The sequence below is a fragment of the Cnephaeus nilssonii genome, assembly GCF_951640355.1.
Source record: "Cnephaeus nilssonii genome assembly, chromosome: X".
Taxonomy (NCBI): Eukaryota; Metazoa; Chordata; class Mammalia; order Chiroptera; family Vespertilionidae; genus Cnephaeus; species Cnephaeus nilssonii.
Genome location: NC_137071.1, coordinates 27,569,511 through 27,591,821, shown reverse-complemented (window position 1 = coordinate 27,591,821; position 22,311 = coordinate 27,569,511). Strand labels below are relative to the sequence as shown.

The following is a 22,311-nucleotide window of genomic DNA, read 5'->3' as shown; positions in this document are numbered from 1 at the left end:
AATAATATAACAAAGTTCAGGGAGTGCTAACAAAAATTTCTAGTAGTAAAGTCAGATAACCATCTTGTACTTAAATGACTTTTATAATAATCCTTAGGAAAAAATTAAAGAAATTCATAACCTGAATTCTAATATCTATACCTTGATTTCACATTGATGCTACATTATTAATTTATCTACAATCTTATCTAATAAAAGGGTAATATGCAAATTAATTGTTACTCTGTCACAAAGATGGCAGCACCCATAGCCACAAGATGTCGGCACCCAGTCCTCTCAGCCCCATCGGAGTCCCCCAGTCCTGGGGGGGCAGCCGCTGAGAGCAGGCAGCATGAGCAGCCTGGCGGAATGCTTGCTTCATTGCCGCGGTGACAAGGCAAGTGTTCTGTGCCCCACCCCGGAGGGAGGGCCTCCCTGCCAGGCCAGGTGCGGATGGGAGGAAGAGCCCTGGAGGGAACCTGGCAGGTCTCACAGCCCTTGGAGGGTCAAGGACGGGATGAATCATGGAGCCCCAAGTACAGCCGCCAGTGCTGCAAGATGATCGCCTTGCCAGTGCATTCGGAGAGCGGGGTCTATGGAATAGCCCTCCTCTGAGTCTCATGCTGTTAAAGAGGCTGGAGGTCCAGGTGACGCAGTTCAGAAACCACGCATGTAGGGGAAAGCCCGTACTGCCCGCAGCATCATGGTCGCCTTTTAGGGAGGACCCTACGTTTCACGGCTGCCCGGCTTCTCTTCCCACCTGGGAGGGTCACATGATCACCTGCCAGGAGTGGCAGCTCTCAAGAGCACCCAGCGTATTGAGGGCCTCTCCCTCCTGCTTTCCCCTGCCATGTGTGCCCATGGGAGAGGCCAGCCTCTCGGGCAGCTCTGCCTGCCCACACTGAGTGATTAACAAGACATCACCCCGGGGGCCTGCACAGCCCGTGGCTATGGGACCCTGTGAACGACCAGCATGCCTGACATACTGGCTGAGGATGCTGGGAGGTCAGGGGTCAAAAAGATCCACACAAAACAGCTGCGGTGAAGGAGCCAGCCTCCTGTCAGCAGGTGGCATGACAGAGGTGGGACATGTCCTAGAAATGTACTGCGATAGGCTTGGGAAGTTACAGTCTAGAGCTAGTCTCTTGCCAGTCATTGCTCCTGAGGTGTAGTTGCCAACTCTCTTGATTTTGTGTGTCTTTTACCATCAGCATGCACATCTGTGAGATAGATATGTATATGACACACACATCCTACCTTTTCCCACATATGCAGCTCAGACACCTGCAGGGAATCACCAGGCGTTATTCCATAGGTTCCAGGTAGTTGGTATTTCCTACTGAATGGAGGTGGGGGTGGAATTTATGATGTAACTAAACCAATTGCATGAGATGAGAGTGGATGTTCTGTCTGGCGGCCTGGCTGTCTTGGCAGCGGGATTGGCCGGGCGTGGAATGCTTGTGTCATCGCCCCAGTTATGAGGCAAGCATTCCGTGCCCAGCCACGGAGGGCCTCTGGCTGGAGAGGGCAGTTGGGGGCCATGAGGCTGGCAGGGGAGGGCATTTGGGGGCAATCAGGCCAGCAGGGGGGCAGTTGGGGGAGAGCAGGCCGGTAGGCAGAGTGGTTAGGGGTGATCAGGCAGGCAGGCAGGTGAGCAGTTAGGAGCCAGCAGTCCTGGATTGCAAGAGGGATGTCCAACTGCTGGTTTAGGCCCGATCCCACAGGACATCCCCCAGCAGTCGGACATCCCCTGAGGGGTCCCAGATTGGAGAGGGTGCAGGCTGGGCTGAGGGACACCCTCCCCCCCAGCCCCCATGCACAAATTTCGTGCACTGGGCCACTAGTTTAAGATATAATTGGCCATTTTTTTCCCCTACCCATCCTACTTTTCCTGTTGCCTATGTTACTTCCTTGTATAGGTTACTTTGAATTCACTACTTCTCTTCAAATCAGAAAGATTACAGATAATGTTATTTTTTTAAAAATTCAGATTATTTTCAAAATTGCTTTATTAATCTTCATGCCTTTTATAATTCCTTTGTAAGGTCAAGTTTTAGAGTCGATTTTTCTCTTCTTTGTCAGATATAATTGTCACAGTGTGCATTCAATAAATATGTGTGGCTTTGCTTCCCTTTCATAGGCAGACATTAAGTACTGATAGACTTAAAAAGACATATGTATGTCTACAAATATACAATGAGTGGCCAGATTATTATGACCACCTGACGTTTGTAGGCAAATTAGCCATACACTGCATCATATGGGATATGGAAGCCGAAGGCCTGTTCGAACACCTTTGCTACCTGCAGTTACCAAGATAAAACACAGGAACACAAGGATTGGACAGTTGAGCATTGGAAAAAAGTCATGTGGTCCAATGAATCATGTTTCAGTTGCATCATGTAGATGGCAGAGTGAGAATTTCACGGAAACAGCATGAAAGCATGCACCCTACATGCGTGAGTACAACCCTTCAAGCTGGTGGGGGCAGTGTTATGGTTTGGGGCATGTTTTCCTGGCATGACTTGGGCCCTTTAATTTGTGTGGAACGTCTAAATAGCACAACATACCTAAGTATCGTTGCTGATCCAGTTCATCCTATCATGTTGATGGTGTATCCCAGTGGAGATGGCTTCTTCTAACAAGACAATGCGCCATGCCACGGTGCTCGTATTGTGCAGGAGTGGTTTCAAGAACATGAGGGAGACTTTACCTTGCTTAGGTGGCCCCCACAATCACCAGATCTCAATCTAATTGAGCATTTGTGGGACGAAGTCAAAAGAGCCATCAGGCAGCTGGTTCCATAACCATCAAATCTCACAGAACTGGACAGTGCTATTCATCAGGCATGGTGTCAGATTCCTTGCATCACCTTTCAACATCTCGTGGAGTCAATGCCAAGAAGAATCGCCACAGTATTGAAGGCAAAAGGTGGCCCAACGAAGTACTAATGGGGTGGTCATAATAATCTGGCCACTCAGTGTATATATACATACACATGAACAGGGAACATTTTCCTACTTTCTTATATGAAATGTAGAAAATTACCTAATCGACCAGGTTAGAGGTAAGAAAAGTATCAATGGATAATCCTGAAATTATTTAAATCTGTCTGAAAAATGTTCACAGACATTTTAAGATGTGCCTATAAAATTTTCAAGAGAATTTAAAAGATTATGCAGAATTGACTGTACAGCTAACTTGCATTTGTCAGACACTATTCTAAGCAAGTTAAAAGTATTATCTCATTTCAGCTATGCAAAAGCCAACTGTTAGCCTCATTTTACGGGGGCGAAAACAGAAGAACACTGGAGTTAAGCAGATTTCCCAAAGCCAAGCAATTAATAAAAAGAAGAACAGGAACTCAGACCTGGAATGCAAACCCACTTGGGCTGCCTCTAGAGTTTTTGGTGTTAGTCACAAAATGATGTTGGGTAATTGTAATAATCTGTTTACGGTGCAGCCTGCCACATAAGGCAGGGATCATAAAACTAAGATGTGTACAAAGATACAAGAAGACTTTTCACTAGGTATAAAAATTATAAGGATGTCATTGTCCAGATGCTCAATCCAGCCTCCTTCCACTTTATTAAGCAACGCATTTCAATACACTTATTTTTTAATAATCCTTTATTAAAATTATAATAATTATTATCATTTGATTAATTTTATACAAATAATAATTGTATTGTTTAATCCAGAGGCTTATTGTCCAAGAAAAATTTTTTAAAATTACATTTCCATGTTTTTTTTTTAAATGGGTGATAATGGGCATCAAATATCTCTGGTATTTAAGTCAATTGAATACATTTTAAAAAGTGATATTATAGTTTTACTATTATATTATCAAAACTTATAAAGTTAGAAACTACATTCTTGGCAATTATTTGATTATGATGAAATATTGTGTATTTCAACTTATAAGAGTTCAAGGAATACATGAGAAAAATCTTTAAAGGCCTAAGACATTAAAGTAGTCACAAAATGAAACATATATTGCCACATTTCTACTAAAATTTAACTCTGTATTAAAATGCTTCTTTGCATCCTGTAACTTTAATTCTTTTCCACAGGATTAACTTGCTCAATAAATGCTAAAAATAACCACAAATTAGATCAGATGGGACAAGTACTTTCCTAAACGTATTACATTCATTAGTACCAATTAACACCTATTACTAAGAGTTTGAAGATGTACTAGAAGTGGAAACGTTACCTACTGGCATCATGTGAAATTATAACTGACTCAAGAAAATATTTTAAACCCTGACTACCATTTATAAACTATGTTCCTTTTAACTCATTTAGCAACTGCTTAAAGTCTTAATGGGCTAAAAGATAACAAAATGTGTTCTGTCACAATTCCTCTGTCGGCAATATACTTAGATTTGTGTTGGCATTAAGAAACCTTGGTGCAAAATAAGATTTAATTCATAGAACGTAAGGGTAATACTTGAAAAAACTTGGGTGAAGTGCCAGTCATAAATAGCACCACTGAAACAAAGAGCATCTGATGTTCAGAAGTAGACATCATCAACACCAAACTAGAAATAAGAACACACTTTCAGTTCTCTAAAACTGGGTTTAGAACAGTGATCTATCATATAATAAGATACTGCTCTCTTACAAGTTTTTTTGTTTTTTTTTAATTAAACACATGAGAAGTAGGATTTCTACTCATAATTTGTATAACAATGAGCACATTTAAAAGTGACAAGTCTTATGTATAGTAGCAGGGTGATATACTAGAGAATGGTTATGCAGATCTGGTGTAATATTGCTCTCTGTATCTACTTGGCCAAGTCAGTTTACCTCTCTGGCCTAAGCATCCTCATTATTAAGTGAAAGTGGTGTAATTAGTTTATCTACAAGACCTCTTTCTAGTTCTAAAGTTTTATGACTTTACTCCCTACTCATTGGCCATGTTTCTTTCAATGATGAAAGATTTTAAACCAAAAGCTGATGGCATTAGAAGTGAGTATGAAATCTAAGTAAATGCTTGCTGAAAGAAGTAGGAAATCTATTTCTCAAGCTTCTGAGATTATAACATACAGTAGTCATTTGCTCTGTGTAAGTAGGCATAAATTGTTCCAAATGCTAGTCAGCAAATGCATTTCCTAGTGCAACTTAACTAGGAATACATAATTTGTATAAATAGGGATCAATGTGGCTCATAGCTTGTCTGTCATATAGGCATAAAGGCCAAATGTAACTCATGTAATATAGTTCCAGTAAGAATATATGACTATGTTAATAAGACAGAAAAGTTCAGAAAGACATTTTCTTTATGACACCAGGTGAGGAACTGAGTTTGATGACATATGAGTACACAATTTGGTTTTTTAATCCACCCATGAAAAATTCCAGAGTAACTCTAGAGTCAGCTTGTACTTTCTCAATAGAATTTAATGAATAACACCTTTGAATGTCAACTTGAAATCAGGAAGAAAAAATAACTTTACTTATAAAATCAAATCTGTGCATTGTGACACTACTAAAAAAATAATTTATATAGTCACATTTTCAAAAACAAATAAAACAGACACCAATGATTGCTTCAAATCATTATGTAAACTCATTTTTATGAAAGGCATATAACATTTTCTTTATAGGGTCATAAAAGCAGAAAAGATTATATAAATCAGTACCTACATAGTATTCTTGATCATTCATTATTTTATACATGATTATATATATTCACAAATATATAATCATATCAAAAACAAATAACATCCTGTAACACCAAATCCCAGAATAAACCAGCTGTTACTGATGGATTATTATTTTGAAAAAAGCAAACAGATTTCAAACTGCCTAGAATATGATTTAAGTACTGTAAAGTGTCTGAACCTAAATATGAAACAGAGGGTTGCAGAGATAGCATTTTGCTCATTTGCAAATGATTTAAAAAAATAAATATATTAGATTCATTTAGGATTAAGAATAGTACAAAATACAGATTATGTTCTCAAAGATGAACTATGTATGTAAAAAATAAGACTTGTTCAGCTTTGGAAAACACAAGAAATAAATTTAAAATATTTAAAAATCTCAATAACTTAAATCACATAAGCTGAGGAGAGGGAAACTTAAATTGATTTATAGAGGGGAAGGGAGAGGGAAAGAGAGTGATAGAAACATCAATGATGAGAGAGAAACATCGATCAGCTGTCTCCTGCATGCCCGCTACTGGGGATCGATACCACAACCCCAGCATGTGCCCTGATTGGGAATCGAATCGTGACCTCCTGGTTCAAAGGCTGATGCTCAATCACTGAACTACACGGGCCGGGCATCATTACTATTTTTTAAAAAAAAATAACTAGTCTAACTTAGGTTTGCTTAGAAAAGCAACCCTAATGGGTAACAATGATTTGCTATCATTGTATCAAAATACCAACTTAACTAATATTGACCTGTGCTTATATTACAATTACAGTAACATCTTACTCAGAGGTCTTTTACAAACAAGCAAGAACCCGAAAGTATAACCCCCACTCTCCCTAAAAAGGCTTTTCAGCACTTAAAAGTAGGTGGTATGATGCCCACATACTAACAACCACAAGCTCAGAACTTGATTGTATTACACGCAATTTCAACAATTTTGGCTGTCTTGTTTTCTGGCCTTGTGCCGATAATAAACAGCAAACAAGGGGGAAGGGAGTTCAGTGAAAAGTGCTGCCAGAAAAAACATCCTAACAGCTGCATGAAAACAGCTGGAGGAAGACATATAAAATGTAGATGCAAGAAATGATAAAAGCATGACAGTATAGGGTCATTTAGCAAAAGAACAAATAGGCCTAAACACCTCTCAATAGGCCTCAAGGGCATTACTGGATTACAACGGTATATAATAAATAATGTTCATGCCATTCCTAAGTTATAAGAAAAAGGTTAAAATGTTTCATATATTCAGTATAGAATGTCAAAGAAATGAGACAAGCTAGAAAGATAACTATTTAAAAAATAAAAATTTCAACCCTAAAAGAATCCATTTCAGCTACCTAAAGACTAGATTTGGAGAGTCTACAGGACATTATGGAGTGCTAAATAAATGATACATTATTGACCAGTGTTTACATGCTGGGGTATTTCTAACTGGCTTTCAAAACTTTCCTATTTAACCTCAATGAGCAGAGAACAAGTTGTGATCCATAAACACATGGCATATCCTCTTTTTTAAATTTTTTTCTGACTTGAAACAGAAAAAAATCAAAAGAACAGGAAAAGTTATTTAAAGCCTTCTGTGATATTATCAGAATAGTTCTGTTTCAGAAGAGAGGCAAGCTAATCACCAAGAGTAGAACAAATATGACTGGTTGTGACATCAACAACTCTCAATTAGGGCAGCAGCAGGAAAATACACCATTAAGGATTTTTAATGTCCGAATTACAAATGACTCCTATAGTCTATGAACAGCCACAAAGCATAAGAAAAGGAAGAGGGGGAAAAAAGTTAAACTTCAATTAATAAAAGCAAGTGAATGAAAAAATGTCAGTTTCTAGCTCAGAGTATTTCTTAAATCTTGTTATATATAAATAAATTAGCTCTATTATAACTATTATCTAGGACTTTTTAAATAGTGCATGTTATCATATGAAGAAAGCATAGAGGATTAAGAAATAAACATGAACTCTTTTTATCTAGAACAAGGATAATTTTTTGTTATCAATTTACTGATATTTTTAACAAATTTTAGTGAATAGGTGGTATGTTGGAAAAAACAATGTAATAATTTCACTGGCATAAATATTACAGAGATTCTAAAATGCCAGTGGCATAAATTGAAGCTACACTGACACTCTCAGGACCAAACTGGAAATACAAATAAAATAAGGTAAAAACACCCTGAAAAATAAAGTACAGACTAACTGGAGAGAACACTGATAACCAAAGATGGAAAGTGGAGACCACAGAGACTGGTAGGAAGTGTGGACGCATGAAGGGGCTGCCTGGGTTCCCACAGGTACCAGCTGAAAATACAGAGGGATATCTAAGCTGTGGGGGGTTCCTATTGAGAACTCTGGGGTCTAAACACCAATATGGGCTCCCCAGCCCAGAAAACCAGAACTGAGAAAGGTGACCACATAACATCTGGCTGTAAAAAGCAGCAAGGTTGCTGTTTGCCAGTGAAAAATGGCTGGAAATGCTGGCACCTACTTAAAAGGCCAAGCAAAAAATTTTGTGTGCAGACACACCTTGGGCTCTGGCAGAGGGAGAGCCAAGTGGACTAGAAGCAAGAATTGGGGGCGCTGGTGTAGGAGCCTGGAGGGCAGCCAACCCGGTTTCCTGTGCTGAGTCATTTGGTTTCCTGTGCTGAGTCATTGCCTCATTCTGTGGAGGAAATCTTTATCCTGAGGACCTTGGCTATCAAGGCGGTTTTAGCCTGGGGAAAAGGCAGTTGCCCCACCATGTTGGAAGATCTATAGCCCCACCCTGTGGTTGATAGCCAGATGCTAATCAAGTCTCAGTGTCAATGAGACTGCAGGTAGAGGTGGGATTCTGGAGGCTTTTTGAGTCTCTGCCTGATCTAATCCCAGGCCCTGGACTAGGAAAAGCAGACCCTGATGCACATCTTGGTCCTTTCCAAAGGCACCCAGCCTCAACAGAGGAAGCCACAAGCTGTGGATTGCTGATACCTCCAAAAAGGGTACTCAGACCCAGTCACAAACAACATCTGACATTGTCCTACAGTAGAGATTGGGACTTCTAGTAAGAGATGTTAGCTTGAAATGCAGGAAGGGGAGGGGTCCAGTGGTAAACAAAGACAGGTGGGACATAGACAGAGGCAAACACAGCAGTTTGAGCAGCCTAATCATAGGAACCAACCATGCAAAAATAATGAAATGTTTCTGGACTCAAAGCGGGAGGCATGGGGAAACAAGGGAGGGCCTACAACAATAAGGTGTACTGACACATAGAAACAGAGAAAGTTAAGCACAGGAACAGAGAAAGAACACATAGAAACAGGGAAAGTTCAGGTCTGTTGCTGAGCAAGAACAATTGAGGGAATAAATCAGGTGACAACATGGATAGATATAGAAGCAGGCTTGTAGCAAATATATATCCCTGGACTACAAGGCTTTAAGGGGAAACCCATTATGGGGTCCCCCCTCCCCGTGAGGGGAGTCTGAATCTGCTTGTAATAAATTTTCTACACTTTTAAGTCTTCTGGTCTGCTAGGCTCATTTTTTGGCATCACGAGATAGGACCCTGGAGGAAAAATAACTTGGCTCACCGTTATGGTTATCACTAGCAGATCAACCTAATACACAGATACAAACCCAAACAGGGAGCCACAATGGGGAGACAAACAACAACAAAACAAGTCGCAAATGAAAGAACAAGAGAATTCTCCAGAAGATGAGCTAAATGAAATGGAGATGAGAAATTGATCAGACACAGAGTTCAGAATAATGATGGCAAATATGCTCAATGGCATGAGAAAAGATATAGTAACTATGAAGATTGACATAGCATGAATAAAGAACACTGTAGAAGGAATACACAGAAAATTAGGGAAAGCCAAGGATTGGATTAGTGAATTAATAGACAGGGTAGAAGAAATCACGCAATCAGAGAACAAAAATAAAAAAAAAGTAAAGAAAACAGGAGGAAAGCTTAACATGTTAAGCTCCATGTCAGTCACCGGTGACTGACACTATACTTTCTGCCCGGAAGACAAAACAGGTGGGGTGCTTGACGTGTTAAGGGAGCTGTGGGGCAACATGAAATGCAACAATATTATCATAATAGGTGTGGCAGAAGGGGAAGAAAGTGAGCAAGGAATATAAACGTGTTTGAAAAAATAATGCCAGAAAACTTCCCTGATCTGGTGGAAAAAAAAGTCACACAAGTTCAGGAGGCACAGAGAATCCCAGGCAAGAAAATCCCAAACAGGCCCATGCCCAGACACATCATAATTAAAATGCCAAAAATTAAAGACAAAGAGAGAATCTTAAAAGCAGCAAGAGAAAACCAATTTGTTACCTACAAAGGAGCTCCCATAATGCTGTCAGCTGATTTCTCATCCGAAACTCTCTAGGCAAGAAGGGAATGGCATGAAGTATTCAAGGTAATTAAAAGCAAGGATCTGAGACCAAGATTACTATATCCAAGAAAGCCATCATTCAAAATAGATGGTAAAATAAAGAGCTTGCCAGACAAAAAAGGTTAAAGAAGTTTATTACCACCAAACCAGCACTGCAAGAAATGCTAAAGTAACTGCTGTAATAATAAGAAATACAGAGAGAGTAACATAGGCATAAAGAATTAAAATAGCAATAAACAAGTAACTATTAATAATAACCTTAAATGTAAATAGATTAAATGCTCCAATCAAAAGACATTGGGTAATCAAATGGATATGAAAACATGACCCAAATATATGCTCTCCATAAGAGACCCAGTTCAGAACAAAAGACACAGAGGATGAAAATGAAGGGATGGAAAAATTTCCATGCAAATGGAAACAACCAAAAAGCTGGCATACCAATACTCATACTGACAAAATAGACTTCAAAATGAAGGCCATCACAAGAGACAGTAAAGGTCACTACTTAATACTAAGGGGATCGATCCAACAAGAGGTTATAACTCTGGCAAAGATATATGCACCTAATATAAGAGTACCTAAATACATTAAAAAAAGCTTCTAGAGTACTTTAAGGGAGAGATGGACAGCAATACAGTCATAGTATGAATTTCAACACCCCACTGACTTCACTGAATAGATCTTTCACATAAAATATCAATAAGGAGCCTGGCCAGCATGGCTCAGTGGTTGAGCATTGACCTATGAACCAGGAGGTCATGGTTCAATTCCCGGTCAGGGCACATGCCTGCGTTGAGAGATCGATGCCCAGTGGGGGGCATACAGGGAGCAGCCCAACAATGATTCTCTCTCATTATTGATGTTTTTATCTCTCTCTCCCTCTCCTTTACTCTCTAAAATCAATACAAAAATATTTTAAAAAATCAACAAGGAAACAGTGACTCTAAATGACACACTGGATCAGATGGATTGTATTGATATTTATAACACATTTCACCCCAAAGTAGCAGAATATACATTCTTAAGTGCACACGGGTCATTCCCAAAGATTGACCACATGTTAGAACATTAAAAAAAAAAAGTCTCCAGAAGTTCAGGAGGATTGAAACAATATCAAGCATCTTCCCAGATCACAATGGTATGAAATTAGAAATCAACTACAGTAAAAACACTCAACACATGAATGCAAAATAGCATGTTATTAAACAACGAATGGGTTACCAATAAGATCAAGAAAGAAATCAGAAAATTCAAGAAAACAAATGAAAATGAAAACACAACAACGTAATATCTCTGGGACACAGCAAAAGCAATCTTGAGAGGGAAGTTCATAGCAATACAGGCCTACCTTAAAAAACAAGAAACATTTGTAACAAACCATTTAACCCTACAACTTATAGAATTAGAAAAAGAACAACAAAAAAAGGCCAGAGTATGTAGAAAATAATAAAGATTACAACAGAAATAATGACAGAGGCTAAAAAAAGCAACGGAACCAAGACCTGGTTCCTTGAAAATATAAACAAGATTGATGAACCATTAGCCACATTGATCAAGAAACAAAGAGAGAGGACCCAAGTAAATAAAATCAGAAATGAAAGCAGAGAAGTATCCACTGACACCACAGAAATAAAAAGGATTGTAAGAAAATACTATGAACAACTATATGCCAACAAAGTGGCCAATGTGGATGAAATGGACAAATTCCTAAAATAATACAATTTTCCATAAACTGAATCAGGATGAATCATAAAACCTGAATAGACCAATAACAATTGATGAAATAGAAGCAGTATTCCAAAAAGCCCTGGCCTGGACTGCTTCACAGGGGAGTTTTACCAAACTACCACCTAGTTTTACCAAACTAACACCTTTCCTCCTCAAACTACTAAAAAAAATCCAAGAGGAAGGAATACTTCCAAGGTCTTTTTATGATGCCAGCATTATTCTAATTCCAAAATCAGACAAAGACACTACAAAGAAAAAGAACTACAGGCCAATATCCTTGATGAACATAGATGCTAAAATCCTCAACAAAATATTAGAAAATTGGATTCAACAATATACCAACAAGATCATACACCATGACCAACTGGGATTTATTCTGAGGATGCAAGGCTGGTACAATATCCACAAATCTATAAACGTCATCCATCACATAAACAAATTGGAAGACAAAAATCACATGATCATATCAATATACACAAAAAAAAGCATTTGACAAAATCCAGCACCGTTTTTTGATAACCTCTCAGTCAAGTGGGAATAGAGGGATTATACCTCAAAATAATAAAGGACTATATGACAAACCTACAGGTAACATCATACTAAATGTGCAAAAACTAAAACCATTTCCCCTAAGAACAGGAACAAGACAGGGATGTCTGCTTTCACAACTCTTATTCAACACTAGAGGTCTGGTGCACAAAATTCATGAACGGGGGGGCAGGTGCCCTCAGTTCAGACTGCACCCTCTCCAATTTGGGACCCCTTGGGGGATCCCCAAGATTGGGCCTAAACTGGCAGTTGGACATCCCTCTCACAATATGGGACAGATGCCTCCTAACTGCTCACCTGTCTGCCTGCCTGATTGCCCCCTAACTGCCCCACCCTGCCGGGCTGGTCGTCCCTTACTGCCCCCCTGCCAGCCTGGTCACCCCATGCAGCCTGCTTGTCCAGTCGTTTGGTTGTCCCTCACTAACCCCCTGCTGGCCCGGTTGCCCCACGCAGCCTGCTGTACAGTCGTTTGGTTGTCCCTGACTAACCCCCTGCCACCCTGGTCACTCCACGCAGCCTGCTGTTTGGTCATGATGGCCCCTGGCTTTTTATTTATTAGGATAATACTGGGAGACAAGAAGAAATAAAAGGCATTGAAATAGGAAAGGAGGAAGTAAAACTCTCATTATTTGCACATGACATATTGTACATAAAAAAATCCTAAAGACTCTACCAGAAACTACTGGATTTAATAAATTAATTTGGCAATGTAGCAGGATACAAAATTAACGCTCAGAAATCTATAGCATTTTTATATACCAATAATGTAGTCTCAGAATGAGAAACTAAACAATCCTATTTAGTACTGCAACAACAAAAAAATTAAGATACTTAGGAATAAATTTAACCAAGGAGGTAAAAGACCTGTACTTGGAAATTACCAGACTTTGAAAAAAAGATAGAGAGATATATAAACAAGTGGAGGAATACACTGTGTTCATGAATTGGTAGAATTAACATCACGAAAATGTTCAAACTACCCAAAGCAATCTACAGACTCAATGTAATCCCTATTAAAATACCAATGGCATATTTCACAGATCTAGAACAAATACTCCAAAAATTTATATGGAACCAAAAAGGACCCCAAATACAGCAAACGAGAAAGAAGAAGAAAGTTGGAGGGATCAAAATACCAGATATCAAGTTATACTACAAAGCCACTGTAATAAAAAAAAGCCTGGCACTGGCACCAAAACAGGAATATAGATCAATGGAACAGAATAGAGATGCCAGAAATTGACCCAAGCTATTATGATCAATTAATATTGGACAAAGGAGTCAAGAACATAAAGTGGAGTCAATATAGTCTCTTCAATAAATGGTGTTGGCAGAGAGTCCCAAATAAGTTGAACCCCCAAAGACCCACCCCAAGACACACGTCATAATTACAATGGCAAACATTAACGACAAAGAGAGAACCTTAAGGGCTAGAAGAGAAACAGAGAGTTACCTACAAAGGATCTCCCATTAGATTATCAAATGATTCCTCAACAGAAACATTTCAGGCCAGAAGGGAATGAAATGAAGTATACAAAGTAATGCAAAGGAAGGGACTGAATCCAAGAATACTCTATCCCAGCAGTCACCAAACTTTCAGACAGCATGGACCACCAGTGGTCTGCGGACCACCAGTTGGCAACTGTTGCTCTATCCAGCAAGGCTATAATTCAAAATTGAAGGGGAAATCAGGAGCTTCACAGACAAAAAAAAGTCTAAGGGAATTTATCAATACCAAGCCAGCAATGCAAGAAATGCTAAAGGGACTGTTGTAAAAAGAAGAAAAACAAAAGGAGGAAGAAGGAAAACAGGCACAAAAAATAAAAATAGCTACAATTACCTATCAATAAAAACTTTAAACATAAATGGACTGAATATTCTAATCAAAAGACATCGAGTGAAGGGATGGGTAAGAAAATATGACCCATATATATGCTGTGTACAAGAGACCCACCTCAGAACAAGAGACTTACACAAACTGAAAGTGAAGGAATGGAAAAATAGCTTTCAGGCAAATGGAAATGAAAAAAAAGCTGGGGTAGCAATACTTATATCTGACAAAATAGACCTCAAAGTGAAGGCCATAACAAGAGATAAGGAAGGCCACTTCATAATACTAAAGGGATCGATACGACAAGAGGATATATCTCTGGTAAACATATATGCACCCGATGCAGGAGCACCAAAATACATTAAAAAAACTTCTGGAAGAAATCAAGGGAGAGATAGACAGCAATACAATCATACTAGGGAACTTTAGTATTCCACTGAAATCACTGGATAAATCCTCTAGACAAAAAATCAGCAGAGAAACATCAATCCTAAATGACTCACTAGATCACAAGAATGTAATTGACATCTTTAGAATATTTCACCCCAAAGCTACAGAACATACATTCTTCTCAAGTGCACATGGGACATTTTCAAAGATAGACCATACATTGGGGCACAGGCAAAGTCTCTCCAAATTAAAAAAGATTGAAATCATATCAAGCATGTTTTCAGACCATAATGACATAATATTAGAAATCAACTACAATAAAAACAATAAAAAAAATTCAAACACTTGGAGGCTTAATAGAATACTATTAAATAATGATTGTGTTACCAAGGAGATCAAAGAAGAAATTAAAAGCATCCTGGAAACAAATGACAATGAAAACACAGCAATCCAAAACCTATGGGACATAGTGAAAGCAGTCCTGAGAGGGAGGTTCATAGCCTATTTAAAAAAAAAAACAACAACAATAAAAACAAACAAACAAACAACAACAAAAAAACACAAGAAAAAGTGGTATTAAATCATCTAACTCTACAACTTAAAGAATTAGAAATAGAGCAACAAGAAAAGCCCAGAGTGAGCAGAAGGAAGGAGATAATAAAAATCAGAGCAGAAATAAATGACATAGAGACAAAAACACACACACACACACACACACACACACACACACAAAAAAAAAAATACAAAAGATCAATGAACCCAAGAGCTAGTTCTTTGAAAGGATAAACAAGATTGATGAACCTCTAGCCAGGCTCAACAAGAAGCAAAGAGAGGACCCAAATACACCAAATCTGAAATGAAAGAGGCAAAATAACAACAGACCCCACAGAAATACAAAGGATTGTAAAAAAAATACTATGAACAACTCTATTCCAATAAAATTAACAACCTAGAGGAAATGGACATATTCCTGGAAAAATACGACCTTCCAAAACTCAACCAAAAAGATTCAAAAAATCTCAACGGACTGATAACTAAGGAGGAAATCGAAGGAGTCATCAAAAAACTTCCAGCAAACAAAAGCCCAGGGTCAGACAGCTTCACAGGGGCGTTTTACCAAACATTCAAAGAAGAACTAAAACTTATCCTTCTCACACTATTCCAAAAAATTCAAGAGGAAGGCACACTTACAAGCTCTTTCTATGAAACCAGCACTGCCCTAATTGAAAAACCAGATAAAGACACCACAAAGAAAAAAACTACAGGCCAATATCCCTGATGAACATAGATGCTAAAATCCTCAACAAAATTCTAGCAATGCAGCATTACATTAGAAAGATCATACACCATGAACAAGTGGGATTTATTCCGGGATGCAAGGATGGTACAATATCCGCAAATCAATAAATGTGATACATCACATAAACAAACTGAGAGACAAAAATCACATAATCATATCAATTGATGCAGAAAAGGCATTTGACAAAATCCAATACCCTTTCCTGATAAAAATGCTCAGCAAAGTGGGAATTGAGGGATCATACATACTCCAACATAACAAAAGCTTTATATGATAAACCTACAGGCAACATCATAGTCAATGGGCTAAAACTAAAACCATTTCCTCTAAGAAGAAGGACAAGGCAGGGATGCACACTTTCACCACTCCTGTTCAACATAATGCTGGAAGTGTTAGCCATAGTGATCAGACAAGAAGAAGAAATATAAGGCATCCAAATTGGAAAAGAAGAAGTAAAACTGTCCTTATTCGCAGATGACATGATATTGCACATAAAAAACCCCAAAGACTCCATTAAAAAACTACTAGAATTAATGAATGAATTTGGCATAATTAACAAAATTAACACCCAGAAATCTATGGATTTTTATACACCAATAATGAACTCACAGAAAGAAAAACTAAAAAAAAAAAAAAATCCCATTTACCTTTGCAACAAAAAGATACCTAGGGCTGCTCTCCTCTCTCTCCGTCTCTCCGTCTGCAGAGACAGCCTGGTTGGGTCCCTCCTCTTCCTCCTCCTACTCTAATCCTGGTTTCTCTACCTCCTCCGTAATGAATCTCGCTCGTTACTGCAGAATAAACCTCCCCTTTAATATGTAAAAAAAAAAAAAACACACAAAGATACCTAGGAATAAAGTTAAGCAAGGAGGTGAAGGACCTTTACTAGGAAAATTACATGACGCTGAAAAAAGAGGCAGAGAAAGACATAAACAAACAGAAGAATATACCATGTTCATGGATCGGTAGAATCAACATCATTAAAATGTCCATACTTCCCAAAGCAATCTATAGATTCAATGCACTCCCCATTAAAATACCAAAGGCATATTTCAAAAACATAAAAAACTCTCCAAAAATTCATTTAAAATAAAAAAAAAGAGCCCAAATAGCTGCAGCAATCTTGAGAAAGAAGAACAAAGTTGGAAGGATCACAATCCCAGATATCAAGCTATACTACAAAGCCACGGTCCTTAAAACTGCCAGGTACTGGCACGAGAACAGACATATAGACCAATGGAACAAAACAGAGAACCCAGAAATCAACCCAAGCCATTATGCTAAGTTAATATTTGTCAATGGAGTCAAGACAGTCTCTTCAATAAATGGTGTTGGGAAAATTGGTCAAATACATGCAAAAAAATGAAACTAGACCACCAACTTATACCATAAACAAAAATATACTCAAATGGATAAAGAACTTAAATGTAAGCTGGGAAACCATAAAAATCTTAGAAGAAGCCGTAAGCAGCAAAATGACAGACATTTGTCATAGCAATATATTTACAGACACAACTCCTAGGGCAATGGAAACTAAGGAGAAAATAAAAAAATGCGACTACATCAAAATAAAAAGCTTCTGCACAACAAAAGAAACTATCAACAAAACAACAAGAAAGCCCATTGCATGGGAGAACATATTTGCCAATGTGATCTCCGATAAGGGTTTAATCTTCCAAAATGTATAGGGAACTCATACAATTTAACAAAAGGAAGATAAACAATCCAATCAAAAAATGGGCAAAGAACCTAAATAGATACTTTTCAAAAGAGGACATACAGCAGACCAGGAGACATATGAAAACATGCTCAAAGTCATTAATCATCTGATAGATGCAAATCAAAACAACAATGAGGTACCAACTCACACCTGTCAGAATGGTTACCATCAACAAATCAATAAACGGCAAGTGCTAGAGAGGATGTGGAGAAAAAGGAACCCTCGTGCACTGCTATTGGGAATGCAGACTGGTGCAGCCACTGTGGGAGAACAGTATAGCGTTTCCTCAAAAAATTAAAAATGGAATTTCATTTGATCCAGTAATCCCACTTCTAGGAATATATCCCAAGAAAACAGAAACACCAATCAGAAAGGATATATGCACCCCTATGTTCATAGCAGTACAATTTACAATAGCTGAGATTTGGATAGAGCCTATGGTAAGTGCCCATCAGCAGATGAGTGGGTTAGAAAACAGTGTTACATCTACACAATGGCATACTATGCTGCTATAAAAAAGAAGGAACTTTTACCATTTGCAACAGCATGGATGGACCTGGAGAGCATTATGCTAAGTGAAATAAGCCAGTCAGAGAAAGATAAATATCACATGATTTCACTCATATGTGGGATATAATGATCAACATAATCTGATTAACAAGAATAGAACCAGAATCATAGAAGCATCAAACAGACTGTCCAACCTATGAGGGAAGGCGGGGGGTGGTGGTGAGGGGGTAAGAGATCAACCAAAGGACTTGTATGCATGCATATGAGCATGACCAATGGACTCCGACGGGGGCGGGGGGGAGGTGAGGGCATGTGCTGGGGGTTGGGGGCAGGCGGGGAGAGGTCGGGGGGGGGAAAGGAGACATATTTAATACTTTAAACAATAAAGAATTTAAATTAAAAATAAATAAATAAGTAAATAAGTGGTGGGAATATTGGACAGATATATGCAAAACATGAAACTAGACCACTGACTTACACCATACACAAGAATAAACTCAAAGTGGATAAAAGACTAAAATGCAAGTCGTGAAACCATAAAAATCCAAGACAAAACCATAGAAAACAAAATCTCAGACATGTCAGGTAGCAATATGTTTACAGATATATCTCCTAGGGCAAAGGAAACTAATGAGAAAATAAATGGGACTACATCAAAATAAAAAGCTTCTCAACATGAAAAGAAACCATCAACAAAATGAAAAGGGAGCCCACTCTATGGGAGAACATATTTGGCAATGATGCATCTGATAAAGGTTTATTGCCCAAAATATATAAGGAACTCATACAACTTAACAAAAGGAAGACAACCAATCCAATTAAAAAATTGGCAAAGGACCTAAATAGACACTTCTCCAAAGCAGACATACAGATGGCCAAGAGACATATGAAGAAATGCTCAAAGTCACTGATCATTAGAGAGATGCAAATTAAAATAACAATGAGGTATCACCTCACACCTGCCAGAATGGCTACTATTAAGAAATTAACAAAGAAAAGTGCTGGCGAGGATGTAGAGAAAAGTGAACCCTAGTGCAGTGCTGGTGGGAATGAAGACTGGTGCAGCCATGATGGAAAACAGTGATCTTACTTCTAGGAATATATCCTAAGAAACCCAAAACACCAATAAGAAAGAATATATGCACCCCTATGCTCATAGCAGTGCAATTTATAATAGCTAAGATCTGGAAACAGCCCAACTGTACATCAGCAGATGATTGGATATAAAAGCTGTGGTACATTTATACTGTGGAATACTATGCAGCTGTAAAAAAGAAGGATCTCTTACCCTTTGAGACAGCACAGAGGGTCCTGGAGAGTATTATGCTAAACAAAATAAGCCAGTCAGAAAAAAGACAAGTATTGCATGATATCACTCATATGTGGAATCTAATCAACAAAATAAACTGATGAACAAAATACTAGTAGATGTAGAGACATAGAAGCATGGAATAGATTATTGAATCTCAGAGGGAAGGCGTGGGTGGGTGGGAAGAGATCAACCAAATAACTTGTATGCATATATGAATAATCTATGGACATAGACCACTGACATAGACAATAGGGTGGTAAAGGCCTGGGGCAAGGGATGGGCAGGCTAGAAGGGGTCAAGGGGGTGAAGGGTGCATATATAATTCTTTCAACAATAAAGACTTAATTAAAAAATAAGTAAATATTACACATCTACAACTATAGTCTACATATTTAAAGCCAAGAATCATCACTCATAAACAGTGTTCGGTGAATGATTAGCATATGATTATACTGCATCTGGTGGTAACTGGTTCTGTTGTTGTTTGGCATGACTTTCTGCAGCAGTTTTAACATGTGCCAGCTGATGATCCAGGTGTGCTAAGCAACGTCCCAGCTGTGTGCATTTATTAACTTCTGGTGACTGGTTAATGCATGCATTTACTATTACCTATTCAGTATAAATTTAAAACCACAGTAATACATATAGATAACTTTTCTATGAAATTAAACTTTCCATACATACTTCATTTTAATTACCCAAACGTGTCTACACAAGTAAAAACAGGTAAACTAATTTGTTAAATTTTTAACATGCATTCAGGAAATCTACTTAATTATATAATGGACTTTTGGCTTTAATGGACACCCCCTTGTTCAAATTAGTCTATTATATCCAGGTTTTACTGTACTGTATAATTCTTTTTATATTACATTCTGAAAGTGAAAAATTATTGATAGTAAACATATTAGTGGTTACCTGGGATTAGGTAGTGGGTCTGGGTAGGTAGGAAGATGGCTGTGGCTAAAAAATGGTATCACTAGGGATCCTTATTGTCATGGTCACAAGAATCTACACATGTGATAAAACGGCATACACACATTATACCAATGTCAAATTCCTGGTTTTACTATCTATAATAATAAAAGCATAATATGCTAATTAGACCAGACAGCCGAAAGACCTTCCGGATGTCCTTCCAGACGACTTTTCAGATGAAGCTGGGGCTGCGAGAGCCAAGGGCAGCCGCAGCGGTTGCGAGGGCTGAGCCCCTTGTATGAATTTCGTGCATTGGGCCTCTAGTTTTAATATAATTTGGTTTTACATCTCTAGGTAGAGGAATTATATTAATTGTACTTTTTAAAAAAATATTTTCCAAATTGTCAATATGTATTATTAGACTGGGGCTACAAAAGTATTTCACATGGGAAAATAATTTATAAAAATATATTTACAAAAATAATCACAAGTATAAATTAAATGTAATTTAGAAAACGAAGGATGAAGTTTTATTTTATAACTAAGACACTAACACAGATAAAAGGACATAAAAACTGATTAAAATAATACAGGAAAATAATAACTGTCATGGTAAAGATTTGCATATATCACAAATCACTGTTAAAGGAAAAATAACCTTTTCTGAGCAACTTTTCAAGTGGAAATTTGGAATTACAGCAATATTGGACAAGTTTTAATCACTCTCCCTATTGGCATCAAGCTCCCACTTATGTTTTACCACAGTTTTGCCATCTTTTAGTAAATAGTAGCACTATACTTGAAAACAGAGTCAAGTTTTCCTTGACTACGCCAAACCAGATTAGTCTTCTGCTTCTCATAATTCTTATAAGAAGTTTGAGTAAAACTTAATATAAATTTATAGAATTAAAAATAATCCTAGCTAATGATATTGCTATGTTTCCCTCCTATGAATCTCTAGACTCCACTGTTTGTTGGTACCTCTCCTGTGGTACTTTCATATTCTGCCTTTTAGAGCTACTTTTGTGTTTGTCTTATCTGTCCCATTTGATTATGAGTCCTCTAAGGTCAGGGCCTAGTTCACATTCATCTTTACTTATCCTGAAATGTACATTTCACTCAGTTAATACTGTCTTGTTCTATTAGGTGTGCAATAAGAATATGAACACTTCAAATAAGGCATGTCAACCTCTGCTTCTTCATAATCTTTACAAGTACACAGTTTAGGTCTAGGCACAGTGACGTCTAAGGTATACTTGTTAAATTCTACTTATTGAAGCATCTTTAAGAAATATATTGCATAATATCTGAAAGTGCTGGAGAAATAAATCTTGATACATATAGGAAAAAGAACAGATAAAGTAGTCTCTAACTTTAGTCTCATTAAACAGAAATATATTGAGAATTTATATACATGGTAGAAGTTCAATAATGGGATTATATATCACTAGGAATCCTTATTGTCACGGTCACAAGAATCTACACATGTGATAAAACGGCATACACACATTATACCAATATAATGGTGGCTCAGTGGTTGAGTGTCAACCTATGAACCAGGAGGCACGGTTCAATTCCCGGTCAGGGCATATGCCCGAGTTGAGGGCTTGATCCCTAGTGTGGGGAGTGCAGGAGGCAGCTGTTTAATGATTATCTCTCATTATTGATGTTTCTTCTCTCTCTCCCTCTCTGAAATCAATAAAAATATATTTAAAAAAAAGAATTACAAGAAAAGCAAACAAGAAAACGAGCAGCAAAGAAAATAATTTTAAAATGTTTTTTATTGATTGAAGAGAGAGAAAGAGAGAGGGAGAGAAAGACAGAAACATCGATGAGAGAGAAACATCCATTGACTGCCTCCTGCATGCCTGCTACTGGGAATCAAACCAGCAACCTGGGCATGTGCCCTGACTGGCAACCTTCTGGTGCATGGGACAATGTCAACCAAGTGAGCCACACCAGCTAGGCAGAAAATAAATTTTTTGAAAGTATGTTTCCAATAAGCTTAAGAAAAATTAC

At 38.0% G+C, this 22,311-nt stretch overlaps 1 protein-coding gene across 5 annotated transcripts in view; it reads right to left on the bottom strand.

Moving 5' to 3' along the window:
* The window catches only part of CHM (CHM Rab escort protein), a 259,080-nt gene that overhangs the window by 23,597 nt on the left and 213,172 nt on the right, over positions 1 to 22,311 (bottom strand). The gene's annotated exons all lie outside the window — the stretch shown is intronic.